Source organism: Chiloscyllium plagiosum, chromosome 1, assembly GCF_004010195.1.
Source record: "Chiloscyllium plagiosum isolate BGI_BamShark_2017 chromosome 1, ASM401019v2, whole genome shotgun sequence".
In the NCBI taxonomy this organism is placed as follows: domain Eukaryota; kingdom Metazoa; phylum Chordata; class Chondrichthyes; order Orectolobiformes; family Hemiscylliidae; genus Chiloscyllium; species Chiloscyllium plagiosum.
Window position 1 is genome coordinate 120193266 of NC_057710.1, and position 27197 is coordinate 120220462.

At 39.6% G+C, this 27197-nt stretch overlaps 1 protein-coding gene across 7 annotated transcripts in view; it reads right to left on the reverse strand.

Annotated features, from left to right (window-relative positions):
* The window catches only part of shroom3 (shroom family member 3), a 442567-nt gene that overhangs the window by 114138 nt on the left and 301232 nt on the right, over window positions 1-27197 (reverse strand). The window contains exon 1 of one of the 7 annotated variants that reach the window (XM_043695339.1): window positions 16617-16755. The exons of the other annotated variants lie outside the window; for them this stretch is intronic. The gene's annotated coding sequence lies outside the window, so the exon portion shown is untranslated. Of the gene's footprint in view, window positions 1-16616; window positions 16756-27197 lie in introns of those variants that run through there. 7 annotated transcript variants of the gene reach the window in all.

Here is a 27197-nt window from a genome sequence, read left to right on the forward strand (position 1 = left end):
TGAGTTCGGTGGGGCAGGAGCAGGCGGAGACAATGGGTCGGCCGGGGCAGTCAGGTTTGTGGATTTTGGGCAGGAGGTAGAAGCAGGCGGTGCGGGGTTGTGGGACTATGAGGTTGGCGATCCCCCGAGGTGATGAGGTTATGGACGGTCTGGGAGATGATAGTTTGGTGGTGGGGGGTGGGGTCATGGTCAAGGGGGCAGGAGGAGGAGGTATCTGCGAGCTGGCGTTTGGCCTCAGCGGTGTAAAGGTTGGTGCGCCAAACTACTACCGCACCTCCCTTGTCTGCTGGTTTGATAGTGAGGTTGGGGTTGCAACGGAGGAAGTGGAAGGCTGCGGGTTCCAGCAGGGCATTGTGTGGTTTGGTGCCAAATCTTGCTTGATAGTGCCTTAGAAAGGTTGTCATCTTGAAAGTGCTACACAAATCAAAAGGTATTATATTTTATTGTGAATTGAATAAAATGGATATAAAATACTTAACTTGCACACACGGCAATTTATAAAATAATGCCCGAAAATCTCAATTACCTTGGACGGTCATCCAGAAATTGAACATGTACTTCTGTTAATCTACAGGATATTTTCTGCCATTCTTACCCACTTTACAGGAGGGTGCTCTTAATGAGAACACATACAAAGTATATTAAAGGTAACATTCTTTCAAATAACTTCACGTAATGTTTACAATGATATGAGTGCTTCAGGAATGTTTGCAGAGCTTGGAATGTAACGCTTAAGCTGACCAGACTCAAGTAATGGATGACCTATTAACATATTATCCAACTGAAGACCAAGTTCAATTTACTGAATGGAAATATAAAAGGAAGATCACAGCTATGGCCTGAAACTGTATTTAAAAAAAGCTCAAGCACTTTAACTTGCTAGGCTATAGAAAGTAATATTTTAGCCTTCGATCATAATATCCTCAGAGCATCATGACGCACACCACAGCAGGTGGACGGCAGCTCACCACCACCCTTTGATCCAACTTATCCATGCTGACTAAATTAATCTAGACCCACTTGGGCCATATCCCTCTAAAGGAGAAAGTGAGGTCTGCAGATGCTGGAGATCAAAGTTGAAACTTTATTGCTGGAACAGCACAGCAGGTCAGGCGGCATCCAGGGAACAGGAGAAAGGGCCTGAAGAAGGGCCTGTGCCCGAAACGTCGAATCTCCTGTTCCCTGGATGCTGCCTGACCTGCTGTGCTGTTCCAGCAATAAAGTTTCAACCATATCCCTCTAAACCCCTGCTATTCATGAACCATCCAGATGCCTGTTAAATGCTTCAACTGTCCCAGCTCCACCACTTCCTCTTCCATACAAACACCATCCTCTGCATGAGAAAGTTGCCCCTCAGATTCCCATTAAATCTTTCCCCTCTTACATTAAGCCTATGCCATCTAGTTTTGGCCTCCCATACTCTGGGCAAAAGACCTTGGCTGTTCGTCCTACTCATACCCTCATGATTTTATAAACCTCAATAAGATCACCCCTCAGCCTCCAGAGAAAATAGCCCCAGCCAACTCAGCTTCTCCCTTTGGTTCAAACCCTCCAATCTGAGCAACATCCTTGAAAGTCCTTTCTAAACTCTCTCAAGTTTAACAACATCTTTCCTATAGCAGAGAGACCAGAACTGAACAGAGTATTCTAAAAGTGGCCTCACCATTGTCCTGTACAGCTGCAACATGATGTCCCAACTCCTATACTCAATGCACTGACCAATGAAAGCAAGTGTGCCAAACTCCATCACCCTGTCTACCTGTGACTCCACTTTCAAAAAACAATGCACCTGCACCTGTAGGTCTCTTTGTTCACAACACTCCCTATAACCTTTCTATTAACTGTACAATTCTTGTCTTGATTTGTCTTCCCAAATGCAACACCTCACATTGATATAAATTAAACTCCATTGTGCCACTCTTCAGACCATTGGCCCATCCGATCAAAGTCCCACTGTACTCTTAGATAATTTTCTTCACTGTCCACTACACCACCAATTTTGGTGTCATTTGCAAACTTACTAACCAAATCTCCAACATTTACATTCAAATCATTTATATTAATGACAAAAAGCAGTGGACCAGAACTAACCCCGACAGTACATTATTAGAGCAGGCCTCCAGTCTGAAAAACAACTTTCCACCACCCTGTCTCCAACCTTCAAGTCAATTTTGAATCCAAATAGCTAGCTCCCCCGATCCCATGTGATCTAATCTTGCTAACCAATCTACCACGAGGAACTTTGTCGAATGCTCTGAAGTCCATATAGACGACATCCACCGATCTGCCTTCATCAGTCTTCTTCGTCCTTCTTCAAAAAACTCAATCAAGTTTGTGAGACATGATTTCCCACACACAAAGCCATGCTGACTATTCCTAATCAGTCCTTGTCTTTCCAAAAAGATGTAAATCTTATCACTCAGAATTACCTCCAACAACTTGCCCACCACTCAAGTCAAGCTCACTCGTCTATAGTTCCCTGGTTTTTCCTTACAGTCTTTCTTAAATAATGGCACCACATTTGCAACCCTCCAGTTTTCCAGCACCTCACCTGTGGCTATTAATGACAAATATCTCAGCAAGGAGACCAGCAATCTTTTCCCTAGCTTCCCAAAAAGTTCTGGGGATACACCGGGGATTTATCTACCTTCATGTGTTTTAAGACGTCCAGCACCACCTCTTCTGTAATAATGGACACTTTTCAAGATATCACTATTTACTTCTCCAAATTTTCTTGTTTGCAGGTCCACAGTGAATACTGATGTGAAAGAGTCATTTAGTACTTCCCCCGTTTTCTGAAGTTCCCCACACAGGTGGTCACGCCGATCTTCGAGGAACCCTATTCTCTTCCTACTTACTCTTTTGCCGTTAATGTATTTGTAGAATCTCTTTGGATTTTCCTTAATCCTATTTGCCAAACCTATCTCATGACCCCTTTTGTTTTCCTGATTTCCCTCGAGTATACTCCGACTGTTCATGTACTTCTCTACTCACTTGATCCCAGCTATCTATACCTGACAAAACCTCCTTTTTCATGACCATAGCCTCAATTTCTCCAGTCATCCAACATTCCCGACACCTACAAGCCTTGCCCTTTGCACTAATAGAAAAATGCTGCCTCTGGACTCTCGTTTTCTCATTATTGAATGCTCTTACTTTCTGACCTTTACCTGCAAATAGCCTCTCCCAATCAACATTTGAAAGTTCTTGCCTAATACCATCAAAATTGACCTTACTCCAATTTAGAATTTTAACTTTCAGATCAGGCCTATCCCTTTCTGTAACTATTTTTAAACCAACAGAATTATGATCACTTGCCCCAAAGTACTCCCTGACAGACAACTCAGTCACTTATTTCCCAAGAGAAGGTCGAGTTTTGCTCCACACCCACATAATGAATATGAAAAGTTTCTTGTAAACACAAATTCCTCTCCATCCAAGCCCTTAAGACTAGAGCCAATCCCAGTCTATGTTGGGAAAGTTAAAATCCCCTACCATTACACTCCTATTATTCTTACAGATTACTGAGATTTCCGTACAAATTTGCTCCTCAATTTCCTGCAGACTAGACTTGGCTATACTCAAACATGTTACCATCCTTTGCCAATCTGACGATGACAATACAAGGCATCCCCTCACCACTGGTACCCTCCAGGTCCCATCGCAGTGAAAACTGGAGTCAAACAAGGCTGTGCTATTACACCAATTTTCTATTCCATTTTTCTTGTTGACATGCTGCTCTTCACCTCCAGCAAATTACCCACAGGAGATAATTTATACTGTCAATGGGAGACTAACTTATTCCACCTTCAATCCTCCAAAACCAAAACCATTCTAACTTTCTCACAGACTTTGTGTACATATGTCACTTGTCTCTATGCTTACTCAAAGTGAATTCCAGATGTTTTGGGACTCCTTCTGAGGTATGTGCCTTCCACTTACCACTTGGAAAACTATGATCCTCTACCAACCAGCTCCTACAGTAAAACATATCACACATTGACCAAGATCAAAGGCAAGCTCCTGAAAAAATGTGCACCATTTTCAGTCCCTTCAGAGCCTCTTGTTGAAGGCAAACATTTCTGATAAAACTCAACATTTCCTCTGCTGGCAGAGAGCTCAGGTACAGTGGAGGCACAGAATTTGAGGATTAGGACTTCAAGCTGAGGACAAAAGTCGTTATTTATCGGGCAGCAGTGATTGTTGTACTCTTATGTGCTTTCGAATCTTGTAGTATCTCTAGCAGGCAGCGCAAAGCACTGTAGATCCTCACCATCTGTATTTTTGCAACCTTCTCAAAATTCTGCCGAGAGAGATGGTCCAACAGCAATGTTCACTTCCAACTCAACTTGTCCAGCACTGAGAATCAAATCACCCAAAACCAGTTTTGCTCAGTAGGACGTATACCTGACACCAGCCTCTTGGTCTATCTTGAACTTTTTCACAAGAATGGACTTGCAGGAAGAAAGCATAAGGGCTTGAGGAATCCCCTTCATGCATCTCTAAGAGGTCAATCACAGATGTTTCTAATGTAACTTATAAGTAAAGCCTTAAGCATATACCATGCATCTTGTAAAACAACTTTCTCTCAATTTCCTTAATGCTAAGACTTTTTTGTATCATTCAATACAGCATTTTCCAAAGCTATTTATTCAAATCAATGATCGAGTTCATGTGTGGCAATTAAAAAAAAATGCCATTTTCCAGTAAATCTGGAACAGAAACGTGAAATATTAAACCTTTAGCGGAGCTTCATCAGCAACGAAAAACAGAAAAATAGTTTGACAATTCGGGACTAAATCCTGTGTCGTAGCTCTTCCAACAATGGTAAAATTGATCTAAACAACTGAAATTTCAGCATTCAAAAGAAAAGTTACGTTTAGTCAGACAAGCTTTATGTTCAACAGATCTCTTTTGAAATGTTCAGCTACTTTTCTTCTTGTCAGATAATGAAAGGCCTGCAGTGTATTTGCAACATTTATGATTGTATTTATTTTAAAAGATTCTCTCGTTAGCAACCCAAATCCAATCTTTTGTTAAAGCTAAGTGCCTAAATGTGTATATAGTAGAAGGGATACAATGCTACAATTCAGATCACTAATCAACCACAATTTCAAAAGCAATCTTCATCTTCTTGTGCACATAAAGTTAGAAAGACGATCACATTCACGTGCAATAAAAATTCCAAAGATTTGAGAAAATAACACAAAGGTTGAATGTTAAGATTATAAATAAATTACATCAGTTACCTTAACCTTTGACTTCTGACATTACAGAACACTTGGTCATGTTTGCAATCCTCTGGTTAATAGTTCGCAGTTTTACACCCCAAATACAATCAGTAAGGGTTTTAAGCATTTTAAAATATGTGAAGCTTTTCTTGCCCCTCAATAATATATTGTTAATGTACATTACTTCTGGATAATTCTGTCCAAGCACTTGGAACTTGCATGTTCTCTGATCACAAGGTGACAATACAAAAAAAACTGAAAAAAAAATCAAGAGAAAACCCTGCAATTCGGGAAACATTTGTGGGTGTGTAAGAGAATGTGTGTATTTCTGAAAAGACAAAATGGACTAGTTCTCCACAATATCCACCAGAGAAGCCAACATCAGGAGCATCAATCTAGCCAGGTTGAAGAACAAACCAAGTTTCATCTGAATTGATACCCCAACAAAGAGCTAACTTCAAAAAGATCCGCATTCAAATGTCCAATGAAAAAGACAGGGTATTAAACAGCAGACAGGTCAAATAGTTCTTCCTGTCAATCAATAAATGAAAATTGTCAGGAATGTAACTGAGTGCAAACTTAGATTTCTAACCAACATTTTAATTTTACTGTGGCTAATGAAGCACCCAGTTCATTGATTACAAGCAGCTAAAAAATTAAACTGCAAAGGTTGTTTACATTTTCTTCTACGTTACAACAATCAGTGAGATGGTCCAAAATGGCATAAAGATCCATGCTCTTCCTTCTTTTTACACTCCTCGGTCTCTTAAAATTCAACTTGTCATTTCCTGTATTATTCCCTCTTTGACTCATGATCTGGCCTCCTCCAGGCCTGGTGCAGTGGGTTGCCAGCATGGACCAGGGGCTGGTGCCGAATGTGGTGTGGCAGCGCCAGTGCGGTCCACTGTAGTTAATTATTTTGTGTCATGCTGGACATTTTATTTCCGTATTGTCTAAAATCTTGTAACAAACGAAACTGCACCTAGGTACTTTTATACCTAAATCGGCGTAGTAATTGACGACATAAAAACTTTTCACTATATTCTTTGAGTATATGTGACAAAGGATATTGTATTCTTCTTTTATTCTATCCTGGACCATCTACCTGGATAAAAGGTCAAAGTCAATTAACTATAAAATTACAATCACATCATTAAAAAAGTACAACTGGCAGACCTCCTGATCAACAGCTTCAATCCCTCATTTTTTCCACTTGCCTGAAATCCCACTAAAAAGCAGTCACTCCCGAAACACTAACTCTCTTCTCGCCACAGACGCTGCCATATTTGCTGAAATTTTCTCGCAATTTCTGTTTCAAATTTTCAGCATTCACAGTTCTTTCGTTTTTTTTTGTCGAGATAAAAGGTCACGAATCATATCTGGCTTCAGAGTACATCATTTAGGAGCAAGTTACTGCAGATGCTGGAATTGATATCGAAAACAAAAAAGATGCTGGAAATCACAGGTCAGGCAGCATCGATGGAAAGAGAGCAAGATAATGTATCAAGGAAAATCATCTAGACTTGAAACGTTCGTGTGCTCTCTCTCCAGGGACACTGCTTGACTCGCTGTGATTTTCATCACATTTTGTTTTCAGTTCAGAGTACACCATTTTATTTGCAGCATCAGTGGGCACACAATTCCAGTTGGAGTTGCTGCTCACAGTCAGAAAAAGGAATTATGCTGATACTCAACAGGAATCAAACCAGTTCTGACTTGGTAAGTTTTCTTTGACCACCAGAACTAGGGTCTGTAAAAACACAACCTAAGAATTGTGTTGTACTGCCCACTCATTTAAAAGGAAATCTTACATTACACTAACACCTTATTCCATAAAGTGGTAATGAAAATTCCTACTGTGTGTGTGGCAAATATTATAAACTCATTTTTTGTTCAAAACGTAGGGAGGATTATTTTTCCTGGCTATTCCACTCTTTATTTCACTTCTTCTGGCATGGACTGAAAAGGTTAAACTGTATCCGTCTGTGACATAATGTTTGTGAGACTTTTCTTTCCTTCTTCTACACAAGTTCTTCCTGACTTTTGCCAGCAATCCCATCCACTCTATTTTTTTTTAATTTTTTTATTTTTTTAAGCTTTAAACACTGCTTCTCCTTTGCAAGGGAGACAGATAAAAAGGCTGGTCCATTCTGAAGGAGGGTCACTGGTCCCGAAACACTAACTCTCTTCTCGCCACAGATGCTGCCATATTTGCTGAGATTTTCTCGCAATTTCTGTTTCAAATTTTCAGCACTCGCAGTTCTTTCAGTTTTTTTTGTCTAGATAAAAAGGCTTCATTACCTACAAAGATGCTGTCACAAATGCTGAATTTTACAAAACTTATTTTTAAAACATTTAACTCAAAGTGGAAGTTAAAGTTCTGGATAAACATTTCAGCATGAAGGCATGCCCACGTGATCTGGCTGCTACTGAGGGAGAAACTCAAAGCAAAATTCATGGAGGCTAGGCTTCATTTTTAAATTTTCACAATACCTCTAGCAAAAGGACAACTATTGTTTGAGATTCAGTAAGAAAGTAACAGGGTAATTGCTTTTGTGTTCCCAATTAATCAATCAGGATGCTGGTGAGAGCTTAGTTTGTGTTCAAAAGGGAATAGAACTGACACGATCGTGAAAATTTACAAATCACAGCTTAACCAAGGTGCCCCTCGACGGTGGCAAATGTATCTGGGAAAACGTAAGCCGAGTAAAGCTATTATTGAGTATGCTGGAAGAACTTTCAACCTCGACTGGAGAGGAGGGAGTGACTATTTGCATAATGTTACATATCAGCAAAAGCATAGTGAACATGTTTTGTAAGACATATTTTTCTCATAAGGTAATGAATCTGTGGAATTCTTCACCACTCAGAACTATTGATGCTGGGTGATTGAGAATATTCAAGGCCAAGACAGTCTTTAATTCAGTAAGAAAATCAAGGTTTATGGGCAAAAGGCAAAAAGATGGAGTCAAGGATTATCAATCAGTCATAATCGCACTGAATGGAGTAAACTCCCTGGACCGAATGCACTACTTCTGCTCCAATATCTGATGGTCTTATGCTTTGGCTGAGTTAGTTAGTTAGTTGGTTAATGTGAGGGAGTCTTTAATTTGATGTATTAGGTTTATGTTAATTAATTTTAACTTTTTATTTTACTTTTATTTGTTTATTACAAAACAAGTTTAAAACATGCATTTCAGTTCTGTCACTGGAAAAAATTCATCTCTTTCTAAAATTTATTGCTCTCCACAGGGATCTCACAGCAAGATTAATGTTGGGACAGGACTATATTGGAATGTTTGAGATACTGAAAAGCAATATCTTGACTCTCACGGGAATGCATGGAAAAGTGGAAGTATTGTTAAAACCCCAGCACATGATAACCATAGCTATGTAAATGAAATATGGGACATAAAATTCCTATTTATGATGGAGGTGTTGATAATTCCGAAATGACACTTTTCTGATTGCCTCAATGGTTATTGTTGTCCTCCATGTTTCTCATGAACAAAATCTTATCCTCAGGCTCTAAATGGTTTCTTTTTCATCAAGTTCAGATCATATTACATTTGATACCAGAGCCTGAAAAGAGGAAAATATTAAAGAGTTGCGTGTTTGAAACTCATACGGGAATGAAATGATACAACAGAATTGCACCAGTTAAGATCGAAGTCTGAACCCCACACTGACACAAGAAGATCCATACTTGTTCAACATTATGAATGGTCATAAGTGCAGCAGCTTTTGTAGTCTCCATTCTGCCCCACAGCATAATGTATTCACAAAACTTGCTAATTCACTGTAGTCTCTAGAGTAAAAGATATAATACCAAAAAGAATTTACACAGGCATGTTTCTTACAAAGACTTGGATTTGATCAGTACTATTTAATTGGATGAGACATTGCTAAAGCACATTTTGCAAGACTGAAAAAGTGTATGAAGTATTCAGTTACTACAGAAAATAAGGGGAAGGCATGATACATTCAATGTAATTACAAACTGAAAAACCTTTGATTTTGCAATTTAAATAAGCACGAAAGGCCGTTATTCCTCATTTTAAAAAAACATGCTTATTCACGTAATGCTTTCTGCTAACCTTTGTTATAAAAGCAAAATTTTGATGAACTGTCCGATCACATTATGATTTTCTAATATCCTGCTGTAACCTCCTTAATAAAAGGTAATGGTTACTTCCCTTACAGATTATAGATTAATAGCTGATAGTCTCTAGCTTTCTGTCTGACTCTCTCTGCCCCCTACAACACCCCTATCTTTCATGATTAGCGATGTTACATGGGCTATTATCTAATCAGCTGGGACTCTTCCTAAGTAAGGGATTTTGGAAGATTAACAGCAATGCATCTACTTTCTCTGCAGCTACTTCTTCTGTGACCCTAGAACGCAGACCATCAGAGCTTGGGAGTTTGCATGTCTTTAGGTCCAACAGCTTTCCCAGCATATTTCCCCTGGTGATGTTCATTGTTTTAAGTTCTTCCTCTCGATTTTCAAGTATCTTTGGGAAGTTCTGCTCGTCTTCTACAGAGAAGATGGACACAAAATTCCCATTCAATGCATCCACTGATTTCTTGATTTCCACAACTAACTGCCTAGACACTCTCTCCAGAGAAGCAACACTTGCTTTACTGTTTTCTTACCTAACAGCTTACAGGAACATTCCCAAGGATGATGCAAAAAGGAGACTCCTCTCCAAAAAAGGTTACTGTTGCAAAAAAACCCATGTACAGTGATTACAGTTTTCAGTATTTCAATTCACGCAATCTATGTCCCCATCTGCAATATGAGATATTTTGTGGTGACGTACCCATTTAGTTATCAACTTGAAAGGGCGTCAATGATATTCTATCCGACATCAGTTACAGTCAATGATTTCAATACAGTACAATCTGAGATGTATAATAGCCTATCCAGCCCACAGCATTAATTCTGTAACAAAACAAAATCACCAGACTATTAATTGCAAATGCCTTTCAAATTATCCTGCAAATTCCAACACAGTTTCTGCGTCCATAATGTACACATCAGCATTCAACTAATGACAGTATTGAGAGGTGAACTGGAATAGAAGACACAGCAGGTGATGCCAGTTGTGTTCTGAAACATCCTGCAACCAAGAGGAATAGATTTAACTGAAAAAATTCTATTGGGCTGTAACAGCGTTTGGTATTCACAGAAAATAAATTTTGAACAAATTGGCTGGTAAAATTAAATCTGCTCCTTAGTGACCAATTTAAGTCCACTTCTTTTAAGCACAAAAGTTTATTGCATGGCACTTCTCATCTTCACCCCATCAACACATCATTAAAAGACAGATCCTGTTATAACAGTGCCTTATTCCCATCTCACTCAGAATCAAGGTGGCTGCATTCTAATACACTTGGCCATTTGGACCCCTTTCCTCTTTTACTCATTTTATTTTCAGTGATCACTCTCCTTTTTTTTGTTTCACATTTCTCTACCAGCCAAGAGAACTGAAAATAAAGTGGTCTTTTGAACAATTCACATCGTGGTTTTCTAGCTGATGCAAATTGTTTTTTTGCAATGCAAGGACTTCACTGTCTAAATTACAGTGGTGCTGCAAAAGCACAGATCAGGCAGCATCTGAGGTTTTTGCCCGAAACGTCGATTTGCCTGCTCCCCGGAAGCTGCCTGATCTGCTATGCTTTTCCAGCACCACTCTAATCTAGACGCTGGTTACCAGCATCTGCAGTCCTGACTTTTGCCTAAGGACTTCACTGTAGCAGGTTTTGAAAATCTGTGAAAGATGAAAGGTAAGAATCACAGGTCAATGGAGTTAAGGTGCAAAACAGTCATGATTTAATGCAATAAAAAAAATTTGCATTTTCATAGTGCCTTTCATGAGCATTAGATATCCCAAAGCACCATCAACTAATGAAGTACTTTGAAGTCGAATCACTAATGTTGGAGACAAGGTGGCTGGAGACAAAGTGACCAACTTGTACACAGCAAACTCCCAATAACAGCATGTGATACAGATCACATAATATTTTGTGATGGCAATTAAAATGACATTTTGACCTGCACACTAGGGATAACTTGCTCAATCTTCTTCAAAATAGTGCTGTGGGGATCTATGTTCACTGGAGAGGGCACATGGAACCTCAGTTTAACATCTCATCTGAAAGACAGAATGGCACAACATGCTTCAGGGCCTAAATGCCCTATTCCGTTTATTCCTATGTAAGATTCCAGATTGGATGGGTTGCCTGAGGCACGACAATTGACATTGGCATGTCTGTGTGAAAGCAAGTGGGGACAGCTCCTCCAAAGCTTCTGTATTCAATTGTCAGCCTGTCAAACACAGTGAAATGATGGCTATGATTTCCAAATGGTTGACTGAACTACCAACACACCATTTCATGGATCACAAACAATGACATGTGGGTGAGATGCAGGACAACTCTCAACTCCTATTGGACCATGTACAGGGTCAATTGTAGCGTGAAAGAAGAAAGGAACAAAAATTGGCATTTTACCTTTTCAAAAATAATCCTCCTGGGGGAGGGGGAGGGGGTGATTAAAAGTGCTATTGCTCATTGTAAGTAATCACAATTTTGTTTGCTGAATTGATACTGTGTCGAGTTTCTGATTGATCATACTATTTACAGCAGCAGTTCCTGTGTTTAACTTCACCTACACCCTGAGGCAAGGCTATTTAAACAAGGACTTCCTGCAACCAGGCACGGTGAATTTGCCAACATATCTCGCAAACAGTCAGTTTCAATGCACGTCTTGGAAACTTATGACCAAAAGGTTAGAAACACACCGTTGTACATTTGTTGCGACACATTGAGCGTGACAATTTGCACATGGTCTTTTTAGGCTTTTTTCTTCAAAGCAAAATGCCCCGCTTTCAGCTAATTTAAATAAGCCACCGTAATACCAACTAGACAAGAATGTAATATGGTAATAAGATGATTTCAAGAAGCTATTATCCATAAAATAATCATATTGAGGCCACATGGCTGGGAAGAAGTAAAGGAACAGGCTGTGAGAAACAGTTTCACCTCAAGGAGGAAAGGACACTCACAATGATGCAAGTTGCAATAGTCTCCACCAGCCTATTAGAGGGTCGCAATGGCGGTGAGTTAGGATCAACTGGCTGCTGCTGCTCAGGAGCCAACAGAAACAGAGAAATAAGATCAAACTGGAGAAAACATGGAGGGGTAAAACAATCTTAATTCATTTTCTCAAGTGGAGGTGTCAGTGTTGGACTGAGGTGGACAAAATTAAAAATCATACAACACCAGATTACAGTCCAACGGTTTATTTGACAGTGCCCTACTAGCTACCGGATGAAGCAGCAGCGTTCTGAAAGCTTGTACTTTCGAATAAACTGTTGCACTATAACCTGGTGTAGTGTTATTTTTAACTTCATTTTTTGAGTTACTAATCAAATCTGGTCACTCTTCTACACTGTTTGATAAGTTTTCATTTTGCTGTTTCTCTAAATCTCTCTCCTCTGTTGCTTCTTTTTAATGATCGTCTTCTCACCCTTAATTCCTTTCGCTTCCGTTTGTCTGTTTCTGATTTCTTTTTTTATTTCAGATGGAAGTCAGTGGATATGCCACCTGTATAAGGAATTTCAATAGCGACAGTCTATAGTTAAGCGGACATGGGAACAAATATGTAGCCAGCCAGCCAACCCGCCCCAAACAGGTCTGGCAGCATCCGAGAGAAATCAAGAGTTAACATTTTGGGTTCAGTGACTCTTCTTCTGAAACGTTAACTTTGATTTCTCTCCAGATAATGCTCCCAGACTTCCTCAAATTTTCCAGCAATTTCTGTTTTTGTTTCAGATTTTCAGAATCTACAATTCTTTTACTCCGTGCCTACAATCACTCCTGCTTTCTTTTGCTCACACTGGGTCACCTCTCTCCTCATTGTCCACTTTCTCAATTTCATTGCAACAGTTGAACATCAAACAGATCACTCTCAGTCTTCTCCTCCTTATTCACCTGGTGCCTGACATGCCAACTACTTCAAACCTTGTTCAGTTATATAAGCAGGGAAATGTTAAGTCAAACTGATCAAAATGCAGATTTTCTTTTGTTACAATGGAGGCAAGACCAGCTAGAAGTTTTCAGAATAACCTGAATTAGTTTTATACACTGTGAATTCAGAGCTTCGTTGGTGTGCTTAATCTTCTGACCCCAGTCCTTATAACAACCCTCAATCACCCTCAAGACATGGGTCTTCAAATTTACTCTTATTCAGAGGAATCTCTTTAATCTGCAGTCTTCCTTCTTGGATTGTTTTGTTTTCACTCTATCTGCAACAAATCACTCATAGCAATCATTTCAACTTTAATGTCACTGCCTTTACATCAATACTTTCTGTACGTTATGAAAGTAGTCACTTTTTCAAGATTTAAACAAATCCATGATTAGCAATGCATTTATCAGTATGACCTCTCCACTGTATATGCTGTTGCTGCTATCATATACTTTTAAGGTCAGCTTTTGATTACCTTGACACAGCCTGGCATTGTATACTATTTAATAAACTCATATGGCCTTTTACTAAAACGTCCAAGATGGCTGCTCTTCAGTTGTCTCTCAAACTGCTCAATCAATGCTGGATTTAATGGTTTTCCCCATAAACACAAGAGTACCGAACCATTCGGTCTCATTTCTGTCATGGTTCACCTGCATTTCAATTCCCTCCCTCCATTCAATCAATCCAATATAGTCTTCCGCAAATTATTCCATTTGCCTTCAACATCCTCCACAGGAGAATCTGTAAATACACAAAAGTTCCTCCATGTAAAGGATGAATCACCAAATCTCAATTTTCAAGTCTTTCAATAGAATAATCAAGTTCCCATTCCGTCCAATCTTTTCATAGATCGATATTCTTAATTGTCTTTTTAATGTGCAGGGTTTCATCTTTATTCTTCCTTCAGAGATCCTTGCCCTCAAACTCCTTTGTCATTAAAGGGTACTTCCATATCCCTTAGTGAAACAAATAGCTCAAATGCAACTTTTCTTTTGTGCCAAGCACTTATATTTCCTTCAAACAAGCATTCCAATTACTTAATCAGAAACAACATCCTTTCTCCCAGAGCACTCCAAACCCTGCATCCCTCTCCCATTTCTAAACAGGGTACAAGCCAATGTTGCTCATCTAGCATCAAACTAATCTCTCTTCCACTCCTCGTTCTTATCTATTTCAATGCAAAAACCTTCTCTATCACACAGTAATTTTCACAGAGCCTCTTTGGTTTACGTGTAAATCTGGATTTGCAAAGCGTCCCTGGTGAACATACAGCAGCAAAGCTGAAGTGGTTCTAAGAAAATTCCTGACCCAAAACTCATTGTGCGCTGACAGCCTAAAGTCTTTTCCTCCTTGAACTGTTTAACTTCTCAAATCCTTCAGTTTTCTTCTTCTTCTGTAACCTTCAGGCTTTTATCGAATACCAAACTATCACATGATTTATAAACAGAAATTGCTGAAGAGACCCAGCAGGTCTGGCAGCATCTGTGTAGAGAAGACAGCATCAACATTTTAATGCCAAATATCCTTCTTTGGAACAGTTGACTCTGCTTTCTCTCCACAGATGCTGCCAGATCAGCTGAGTTTCATGAGAAATTCCTGTTTTTGTTTCAGATTTCCAGCACCTGCTATCCTTTGTCTTATCTCGTTGCTTTTAATACCATTCAGCCTTCGTGCTGTCCTTCAGGAAGGCTTTGGCATTCCAAAAGGTTTCTCAATCTTTTTCAATATGTGAGGCCATAGGAACCACTTCACACAAACTTCACACACTTGCTGAATCTAAAAAAATGTTTTTACGCCTTAAAACAAAACCACAAATATTTAGATGGAAGGTATGTATATCATGGATATGGAACGATGAGAGGAGCAAAGGGCATACCCAGTGTTTTGACAATTGAATCTGCAAGGGAAAGTTTGCTCGCCCACGAATGCGGAGTCTTGGGCCAGGGCAGATACCCTGCAAACTATTTACCTGCAGCTAGAATTTGGGTTAGATTCAATTTAACTAGCTTTTCACCTCCGGCTCATGGGGTTCGGCAGGTATGTGTGCGACTTTATGTCTGGTCAGGCACTATCAACCTTCACCAACCCCAACACTGCTCACATAACGGTCCCTATTATCCTGGGAATTTCGCCGAATGGGCTCTTATAAGACCTCAATGAAAATACTGCCAATTGAGAACTGACATGTAGTGTTGTTTTGGGCCTTGGGAGAAGTCCCAAATCTTCAGCAAGGAAAGAGAATTAGCAGGTTTAATAATTTTGACTGGAAGCTGAACAGAATTTAAAAATATGTATGCATGTGGTCCTTTAAAGCCTTTAATTTAAACGTTAGAGGAGTAAAGTGCCCCCCGACCCAGGGGACAGTGTTATTTATATACTTTAGTAGATTCTAGCATACGACATGCTAGCATGCCTGTCCCTGGGAGTTTGTCTGAGATCAATCTTAATGTATCTGTTCTCGGCACTTAACCAACTAGAATTTCAACACCACTCCCTTTAATTACAACTGTTTATAATTAATTAGAATAATAAAGATATGGACTAGCAAAGACTGATCATGCTAAAATTACTGCAAATCATTATTCTCTGTGAACTACCTTTATGTAACTCAGATGCAACCAGTGACTCTACTGTTTAACACACGTTAAATTTCATGATTTACACAACTACTGTTTAGGGTAAACATTCATAAAAACGACAGGGATAAAGTGCCAGCATGAATTCACTGGGGATCTACGCCATTACATTTTGTTGCAAAAGTTACTTTGTTGAACAATGTCCATCTAACTGTCGTTAGAAAAGGTATTAGATACCATAACTAGGCAGTCAGCATGACAATGCTTATCTGATTGGCTAGTTTTAAGTATTTGAATATTCAGTCAGTCTCAGGATCAATGTCAATAGACTTTGTACACTGTACCAGGTGAGGCAGAGTGAATGTCCAACCCCTGACAAGCACAAAAAATAATTTAATTGAAATAGTAAAGCAATAAGATTGGGAGGCAGGTTGTACAAAGATTTAAAATCCATTAAAAACAGAAGATTGTGAATTATATAAAACCTCTGTTGCAACCCATACCTGTCTGCAGTAGCAACACACCTTCCCTTTGGTCTCTGAAGCTATTGAAACGTTTATTTCTGTTCGACGTGGTTAGCTGATTCAGAATGAGCTCGCATAAGGTGCATGCAGAGAAACGATACCAGGTCTGAAACATGTCTTTTGTTCATGTTTGCAGCCTTAAGACCCTTAATCTTCCCCAAGCATTGTCACTGAAAACACCTTATCGTTGCTGACATACATTACTATTTGGTTACATTTCAGTTTTAATTTTTTTAAAAAAACTCACCCACTCAGAAGGCTTTTTTATTATTGGACAATCTTTTCAATCCTTTCTTAATCCACTTGTTCATTTACATTTGTAGCAGAAGCATTCTGCTGTTCAACATGGCTCTCTCTCACAGCCAAACAACTCCTCCACTAACTAATCACAAGTCCATCCTTCTCTAGACAGGAATGTACCATTTTGGAAAAGGGAGGTGGTAAGAGGGCAGTCGAAAATGAACTCTGTCAAGTGCTGTAAAAAGCTCAAACATATCCACTAATTTTAATCCCACAGGAACCAAAAGAGGACACTAGCATTACCTGCTATTAAGTAGGAGATTACTAATGATGGTGAGTAATTTAATAATGTCCTCACTCCCTCCCATCCCCTCTCATTCTTACTAATTGTCTGGATAACCAGCTCATTGTATCACTTAGAGCTTTCCAAAAATTAAGTGTTGTACATAGCCCTATGTTGAGAGCAAGTTGGGGATTGAGACATGAAAAGCTGGAAGTGAGGTAAAATGTACCTCAAGCTGATCAATCAGGACGAAAATTAGCTATCAAATTCTGGAGTTTTAAAATTACTACCAGAAGGCTGCAACATCTACTGATTTAATACAACAGTTACAAACACCATCAAACAATTACACTTATGTAGCGTCATATCAAATATCTCAATGTGCTTCAAGGGTAATTACTTACTTTAAAGGTTAGTGTTTGTTGTGTTGCAGGTAAACCCAGTAACCATTTCCTTAGCAGTGAAATATGACAAACATTGATTTTATTTCGATAAAAACAGAAAATATTGGAAGGAAATAGTATTGTGAGGAAACTGAGCTCTGATGCCTCCATGGTGAATCCCTTACATACCAGTATTCATGGCAGGGTTACTGATTTATGCCAGCCCGAGGCAGCTGTACTGCTCAATACACTTGGTTTGCCCAACTGTAGAATGGTAAAAATGCTGAATATATTGCTACTCTTTGCCTTGTTAAAAGTGAGAAAGTGATATCGTGTAAAGATAAAAAATGCATAGATTTTAAAAAACCCATAGATAACAAACGTTTAAAATAATAATTTGGGAAGGCGATGGCCGAGTGGTATTATAATAGAGTCAACGAGACGTCCAGCACGGAAACAGACCATTCAGTCCAACTCATCCATGCTGACCAGATATCCCAACACAATCTAGTCCGACCTGCCAGCACCTGGCCCATATCCCTCCGAACCCTTCCTATTCATATACCCAACCAGATGCCTTTTAAATGTTGCAATTGTACTAGCCTCCACCACTTCCTCTGGTAGCCCATTCCATATACGTACCACCCTCTGCATGAAAGAATTGTCCGTTTGGTCTTTCTTATATCTTTCCCTCTCACCCTGAACTTATGCCCTCCAGTTCTGGTCTTCCCCACCCCAGGGAAAAAACTTTGTCTATTTATCCTATCCACGCATCTCCTCTCATGATTTTACAAATCTCTATAAGGTCACCTCTCAGCCCCCGATGCTTCAGGGAAATAGCCCCAGCCTATTCAGCTTCTCCCTATAGCTCAAATCTACCAACCTGACAACATCCTTGTAAATTTTTTCTGAACCCTTTCAAGTTTCACAACATCCTTCTGACCAGAATTGCACGCAATATTCCAAATGTGGCCTAACCAATGTCCTGTACAGTCACAACATGACCTCCCAACTCTGAGACTCAATACTCTGACCAATAAAGGAAAGCATACCAAATGCCTTCTTCACTATCGTATCTACCTGCGACTCTACCTTCAAGGAACTATGAACCTGCACTTCAAGGTATCTTTGTTCAGCAACACTCCCTAGGACTTTACCATTAAGTGTATAAGTCCTGCCCTGTTTTGCCTCTCCAAAATGCAGCACCTTGTATTTATCTAAATTAATCTCCATTGACCACTCAGCTCATTGGCGCATCTGATCAAGATCCCATTCTACTCTGAGGTAACCTTCTTCGCTGTCCACTACACCTCCAATTTGATGTCATCTGCAAACTTACTAATTATACTTCCTATGTTCATATTCAAATCATTTATATAAATGACCAAAAGCTGTGGACCCAACATTGATCCTTGTGGCACATCACTGGTCACAGGTCTCCTGAAAAGCAACCCTCCACCCCCATCCTGTCTTCTACCTTCAAGCCAGTTCTGTATATAAAAGGCTAGTTCTCCCTGTATTCCATGAGATCTAATCTTGCTAACCAGTCTCCAAGGGAAACCTCGTTGAATGCCTTACTGAAGTCCATATAGATCGTGTCCACCGCTCTGTTCTCATCAATCCTCTTCTTTTCAAAAAACTCAATCACTTAATGAGACATGATTTCCCACGCACAAAGCCACGCTGACTATCCCTAATCAGTCCTTGCCTTTCCAAATATATGTAAATCCTGTCAGTCAGGATTCCCTCCAACAACTTGCCCATCACCGGTCTATAGTTCCCTGGCTTTTCCTTACTACCTTTCTTAAATGTGGCACCATGTTAGCCAACCTCCAGTCTTCCTGCACCTTACCTGTGACTATCAATGATACAAATATCTCAGCAAGGGGCCCAGTAATCACTTCCCTAGCTTCCCACAGAGTTCTAGGGTACACCTAATCAGTTCCTGGGGATTTATCCACTTTCTATGTGTTTCAGGACATCCGGAGACCCAAGGTTAAATAATCCCATCATGGCAGATGGTGGAATTTGAATTCAATAAAAAAACTGAAATCTGAAGACTATGAATCCATTGCCAATTATTGGAAAAACCCATCTGGTTCACAAATATCCTTTAAAGGAGGAAACTGCCATCCTTACCTGGTCTGGCCTACATGTGACTCCGTACCTACACAGCAATTTGTTTGACTCTTAACTGCCCTGTGGGCAATAAATGCTGGCTCAGCCAGTGATGCCCTCATCTGATGCATGAATGGGTTTTATTTCCCTTTCTTACATGAATACACCTGGACTCTAATTGTAAATGGTAAACAACAGAATCAAGGATTTACTGCGGAGATACTCATCACCGTGTTTAGGGTGTAGCATTCCTGAAAATACACCTCAAACAAGAGATCATTTAGGCTTGTAGTTCTTTCTAAATAGTTAGTAACACTGGTTTAGGCTTGTTTCTGAGGGTGACCACTTAGATAAGACACGAGGAGCACTGAGGCCATCTGTAATCCTCCACCTGCTAACCTGGCAGAGACAGATCAGTTTGGTTTTAATCAACTTCTGTTCTCAATTACAGGGCCATATCCAGTGCTGAGTACTTAGCTCAGTTATGACTTCCGTTGTATAACTTATGTTGTTCTGTTAAACTAAAAATGATTAAAACAACAACGTACTTAAAAGGAGGTGGTGAGAAGACAAAAATAGCTCATAGATTTATTTCCTCTGTGGACTTTTGTTATTATTTAACAACACTATAACCATTTTGCGCAAGTTCTGGTTGGCAAGAGACAAATTTGGATTGTGACACAAAGAATGCTGAAAAGAAATCAATGTGAGAGACGGAATATCTTTTACATTTGCAGTCACATTATACTTGGAAATAATTAAACAAAACAGCAGACCATTAAAGCACATTAAAATCCAAGTATGCCATTTCCACTTTGTCACTCAATGTGCAAAACTGAAATGTTACTTACCTAACTGCAACATGTCACTAATCATGACTTTTGATACCAAGAGACTCGTTGCTTGATTGAGCAGCAACATAGTAGTGTTTTGCTGTAAGCCCGGTAGAAAATCCAGAAAACCAACATTAATGCCATTCATATCATTTCAACAGGATATGTTTTCCATGGAAATTCAACCTCCTGAAATTTCTTTGCACTCTTTAATAAGCAGTAATGGCACTACCAAAGAATTTTGTCTCATCTAACATGAAATGGTTTGGTACACACACAGTATGCAATATCAGACTGAAGCCAAGAAATAACTGTGAACGTGTTACAAAAGTGTAACACAGTTGAGGGATTTTGATGATCTGATACACTGCATCACAAAACTACTTATTGTTCAAATACTCGTCAATCTTCTGTGGAATTACAGTAGGGGATTCAAAAACAAGTGCAGTTTTGCAGGTGAAGGAGGGTTCGATGCCAAGAATAATTCAGACGACACCAAGTTATAGTCCAACAGGTTTATTTGAAATCACAAGTTTTCGGAGGGTTGACCCTTCGTCAGGTGACGTCTGTAAACTAGTGATTTCAAATCAACTTGTTGGACAATAATTTGGTGTCATCTGAGTTCTGACCTAGTCCACCCCAGACCAACACCGACACCTCCATATCAAGGATAATTCTGCCAAGGAATGCAGATGTCAATCTTCATTTTAAAGTCACAGACTCTATCCTATTGATGTATTCCATTCTGTGTTGCAACCTTGCTCTCATATTTCCTAATGTGGTTTATTATTTGTTAACACCCTTGTGAAGGGTCTTGAGATGTTTTGCCTTGCTAAAAACATTGCATAGAATAAAAGTTCTTGTTTATAAGTGAAACTGTCCTTGGAAAAATGTCACACTGCGATTGCAGTATTCCACCAGTAATGACACTGCAGCACTTCCACTGAAATGATCATATACATTTGGAGCAGGAGTAGAATATTCAGCTCCTGCAATTTGCTCCACCATTCAATAAGATCATGGCTGATCTGATTACTCTACATTCATACACCATCTTTGGAGGAACAGAGTTCATAGATTCACAATCTTCTGTGAAAAATATTTCTCCTTTCCTATGTCTTAAATGTGCAACTCTAATTTCAAACCAGTAATTCCTCATTCTAGATTCGTCCACAAGAAGAAACATTCTTTCCATATTCACTCTGCCAAGCCCTTCAGGATCCTATATGTTTCAATCAAGTCACCTCTTACGTTTCTAAACTCAAAACAGACCCAAGCTTAGCCTGTCCAGCTTTTCCTTACAAGGTAACTTGGAGGGGGGGAACTGAAGGAGGTGCAATTACAAAAGCAGATGGTAAAATAGGCATGACAACAAAGCAATTTTGAATGACTACAGAAAGTGCATATTGAGTTTACTTTCAAAGATTAGGTGAAGCAGTGTACATATGGTAAACAACTCAGTTATAAATTAAATCACATTTTCGTGACTCCACCATTATTCGGGTAGGTTTGATTGACAATGCCAATCAAGTTTGTAGAAGGGGATGTGTGGTGTGGGTGGGGAGAAGGTTACACCTGAAACATTGACTTCTCCACCTCCTGATGCTGCCTGGCTCACTGTGTTCTTCCTGCGTCCTGCTTGTCTACCTTGGGTTCCAGCATCTGCAGTTCTTTTTTGTCTCTAATCAGGTTTAGAAGTATACAACGTGTACTTGGTGTAATACCAATCCAATAATGAACATGCATCACTGCAACATCATTTGTAAAATAAAACATATTTTACTGGAGTATGTATAAACATTAACATGGCATACTGTAAGAAAAATATATCTTACTGCAATGTTTTCACATTAATTTAACCAGAGTAACTAATCATGATGCTGCCCTTCTCGCACATTAAGCACCTTATGTGTTGACATACAGGAAATCTACAGAATAGCATCTCGGAGGGAAATGCTCAATATTAAAGCAGCTTACAATTAGATATCCTGTATTTAGCACTGCGCCATCAATTAAAACATGCCACACATGGATGTGATTCATAACAATTTAAAGGTGGAGACTATGCAGGAGGTTTTGTACTGCAGTGAGTAACAATCCTACATCTAAGCTAGAAGCTCTGGGATCAAGTCCTACTTTAGGACCTAATGGCTCAGGAAGGAGTGTTCATAACTTGACCAAGCAGGTCAATTATCAATTTGCAAAGCCTTTCAACATGGCAGACACTAAGAGAGCAGAGATTCTTGCTCAGTCATGTGATAGAAAAAACATTAGAACCCCTACCATCACTTTTTTCTGAAATGTATTCCTTCCTGGATGTGGGTGTTACTGGAGAGGCCAGCATTTTATTGCATCCTAAATGCCTCTGTGAAGCTAATCACAAATCACTGTCTTGATCCCTTGCAATCCCTGGGGTGTAGGTACAGCCATATTTCCATTACGGAGGGAGTTCCAGCATCTCTACCGAAAGCAAAGGAACAGCAGTACAATTCCAAGTCAGGAGAGATCTTGCAAGTAGTAGTTCTCTCTGTCCTCGTCTTTTTAAGTTGCATGGGTTGTGAATTTGGAAGTGCTGGCAAAGGAACTCGGATAATTGCTGCAGTGCATTGTGTAGATGGTACATGTGCAGTTATAGTGTTTAGAAAATGGAGGGAGTGAACACTTAAGATGGTGAATAGGATGCCAATCAAGCAGGCTGTTTTGTTATTTGATTCATAGCTCTGGACTACAACATGTATGTGAATGATTACGTTGCTAAAGCAACTCATACAGGTAGGAATGAGACTGGTTGGCTATTATGGATCAGATTGGTGCCAAGAAATGGAGATCAATTCCAGTCCCAGTAGGTATGGATTCAGGAGCTGCCTTTCTGGTGGGTCAGACCTGGCTTTAGGCAGAGAACTGAGGATGAATACCATGTCAAGCAAGTGACAGTGTTGTTGACTAATGACAGAAGAAGCTGTTCAGTTGACTACTTGTTATATCGAACTCTAGACCAGAATGTGGAATTGAAAATTTGAAAAAGTAATGTTATGAGAATCAGAATCCTTGATTAGGTGCAGTATAACACAGGCAGATAGTGGATTTGAGACTGACATTACTGCTTCAAGATATAGAAAGAAAAGTACCGTTCATGACCCAAAGATGTCCAAAGAGCAATACAACCAGTGATGTGCTTTTGAAGCAGTGCCACTATTATGGTGTAGACAGCGCAACAGCCAGCACACGGCAAGGCCCCACAGCAGCAGTAAGGAAAAGCCCTGATACATTGCAGCAAAGTCAAATATACTTTGTCTCAACGTTAATTAAGAAAATAAACTCCACCCAAAAAATGTAAACAAATCCTTCAGCAATCAAATGTTCTATTTTACACACTCCTCTTCCCACTCTGCCAATATGATTAAAAAAAACATTTCAATTCTGAAGAATAGTCATACTGGACTTGAAATGTGAACTCTTTTTCGGTCTGCTTGGATGCTGTCCAGATGTGGTGAATTTCTCTAGCAATTTTTGCATTTATTTCGACATTATTTCTTGTCACAAACTTCTCCTGAAATAAAAATTGAAATAATTCCAAGGAGGCAGGTATCCTGTCACAATGTCATCTTTTATCTACATGTGTATAGTACATGGACTCTGATTAGCTTGCTCAGAGCCAGTCCCCAGAATGAGGGCCTCATTTATATGTCAGCCAAGGGTCCCCAACTATCCTAGGTTACTGTGCCACCTAGTCCAAATTTCAGATGCTGTTTTTGAGCAATGGAGCAGAGAAAGAACATGGACTGGGAACAACAAGGACCAAAAGACTCTTGCCATGTCTCTCTCATCACCTCAGAAGAAAGTGGCCAATGAGAAAGCAAATGATGGAAAAAAAGATTTGGTGAGAATACAAAGATATCAATAAACTTTCTCCACTACAGAGGGACAATTGAACAACTGTGATCTCAAGTTAAAAATCTAACATCTCAAGGACTCTGCTGACTTTTAAACTATGTGTTCTGTACCAGACACTCCTTTTAAAGCTTATTACCTGTGTTTGTGTGTTTGATGTCATTTTTCATTACTTTCTTCTTCAGGTTTAGTAGGTATTAAATTCTTCTTTTACTCAAGAAAATCTCAGAATCTTCTCCTTCATTCTTATCTAATTAACAGATTTTCAATTCATTTTAATCTGCGTACAATAAAAAGGTGTATTTGTTGTCACCGATCAAGAGAGGGGTTAAAAGGAAAGGGAGCTAACCACTGCTCCGCCACCTGGTCAGAATTATATTAGGTGCAAATTCATTTAATTAACTCTGCAGCAAGTTTTGTCATAACAGAATGGACAAGATTCCCATTCTGCACAGTGCTAAAGTAGCACATCTTTATTTATAATAAATACAAAACATGGGAGACATGGAAAGGTTTATATTGGTTTACATTAGGAGGTGAAAGTCACTGCTTTATACTCACAGAAACAGGCCATTATGCCCATTAAGTCTGCACCAGCAACTATTTATATTTGTGCAACCTCTTTAATGTAATGAATTGCACCAATATGCTGCACCTGTTCTTCAAAAGAGCTGCTCAATTTGTCCCGCTCCCTTGCACTTTGCACAGAATCCTGAAAATGTTTTCCTCAGAGTACATATCCACTTCTCTTGGAAAGGTCTGATTGAGTTTGCTTCAATTTCCTTTCAGGTATTTAATCCTGACAACTCTTGGTTATTCCATACGATACATTTTTGACTCTTCCTAATATTACAGCACAGATTTAGTTTCAAACTATCTGCCCATTTTATGTGGTCCTCCAAAAAATGGAATGCAGAAGTGAGAACACAATAAACAAAATCAAATAATACATTTTACAGATGGGAAAAGCTTCTAATTTAGCCATGTCCCATGAAGCTGACAATTAATTGATTGTTAATAAATGCCCTCACCAACAAGTGAAAATGAACCAGAGAATATAATGATCAGTCATGGTGTTTGAATGGTTTAAAAGTATCATAGCAGTGATACAACAAAGCTACCAAAAGGACCAAAGAAACAGGCTGTGGAATTTCACACCCTCCCACAAAGGGGGAAGATTGGAAGTGACGAGGGTTATGTGATCAACCTGGATCTCTTGCCTGGAGATCTCTGAGCTGTCTCGATCCCCTCTGATTAAGTGTAGGCGGGAAGACTTGTGGTAGCCTTCTTGCCTGGAAGGTGACTGAAGCCCTGAAGTGGCTACTTTTGGGCCATTTCCTGCTGTCACTGGTATTCAACTGGTGCTGGGCAGGAGACCCACTTATTGTGTTTGCCTGAATCCTTCAGAAAGGGAAGGAATGTGGGTGTGTTTGCCATTCTGTACCGAATCGAACGACCCCCACAGTAAGACGGAGAAGACCACAGAAAGCCACACCCCTGTCCTTACTGTTACTACTACCCTCCCATCCAGACCAGATGCTTTTCATTAGGATCGCTGGACTTGAAACATTAACTCCATTTTCTCTTCACAGATGCTGCCAGACTTGCTGAGTTTATGCAGCAATTTCAGTTTTTGTTCGTTTCAGATTGTCAGCATCTGCAATTGTTTTATTTTACTTACTTATTTGCTTACGCTGAGAATTTTTAACAATTAATTTTTTTGCCTTGCCCAGCCTCCTTTATTCCATATATTAATAAGTGGCTAAATAAGGTAAAGCAGACAATTTGTCCCCATTGCTAATCTGACACTTTTCATCTCCTTTGCTCCTGGATGGGAATCATCAACTGGAAGAGATGTCACAGCCAGATTTGTACACATGCCACGTGGTGGAAGAAGCAAGCTACTTATTCTTCTGTGGTATATCAATGCAGTATGTGATCCAAGAAAACCTCTATAACTCGCTGGCTGCAGTGGTTGCTTGAGATAATTGTGACTGAGCTCCAACTCCAATACTTCATTTCCCAGGAAACAATGAAACTCTCCAAGAATGAAACAATGTGAGCAAAGTCAGTGCAGGGTGAGCCAGGGAGCAAGACTATACAGGCTTCTACACACAGTCTCAGTGTCACAAAAACAGGCAGAGATCGGGCCTACTGCTGTGGAGGGCAGAGCATGCAAAAGCCTGCAAAAAAACAGGAGACAAAGCTCGGCTCTTAGTTATCTGTCGGATTGAACACTATTTTGTAGAGACTTCACAAAGTCACTGAATACTGAAACACTTGCTTGCATCTAAAAGAAATTCAGCACTCATCCAAACAACATTCAATTCTCTTTTCATCACACCAGCACACAAAAAACAAGTCATCCTCTAAATGTTTTAAAATTAGCACATTCAACCACTTTATATGCAACACTGTCACTATGGGGCAACTGTTCAGGAAAAGGACGATAGGCTTTCTTTCTGTTAAAGTCCATTAAATAAGTTGGCAAATTGCCTCGGTTCACCAAACATTCCTACCCAGCATGACACTCTAATCTTATAAATTTGTTCCGGAACAGTTGCCTGACACTGAATATTCCACGCAAATCTTTTTTAAGGAACTATTTACATTTTATCATAAGTAAGGTGTCTGAAAGGAGTACACACGTCATCTGTTGGGTGGCACCCAAAATTCATCTTGTGCACTACTTAAGTTGCATTTGTCCAGTATTCCTGAGGTTTCAACTTCACAATATGCAAAGGCTCTCTCCTGTTTATGTGGCCTTAATTTAGTATTAGTACCATCATGAGAAGAGGAAAGCATCCGGGGGTGCTAAAACTGTTAACACATACAACAAATTTCCCCACCTTGTCACGCACATATCCATTGCTGTTTTTACCCTACAGGTTTAGAGGTGGAACCCTTCACTGCTGCAAGGATCACTCAATGCAGCTGGGAGCCTGACTGAAAATTTGAAAGTGGCCAATCAGGATTTCAAGGACTTGGTAAGACTCACAGAATGAAGAGAGTCAGAGCACAAGAAGAAAGGTATTCTGTGAAGCCCAGCTCATGAGTTAAATGGCCTGCTGGGTCCACCA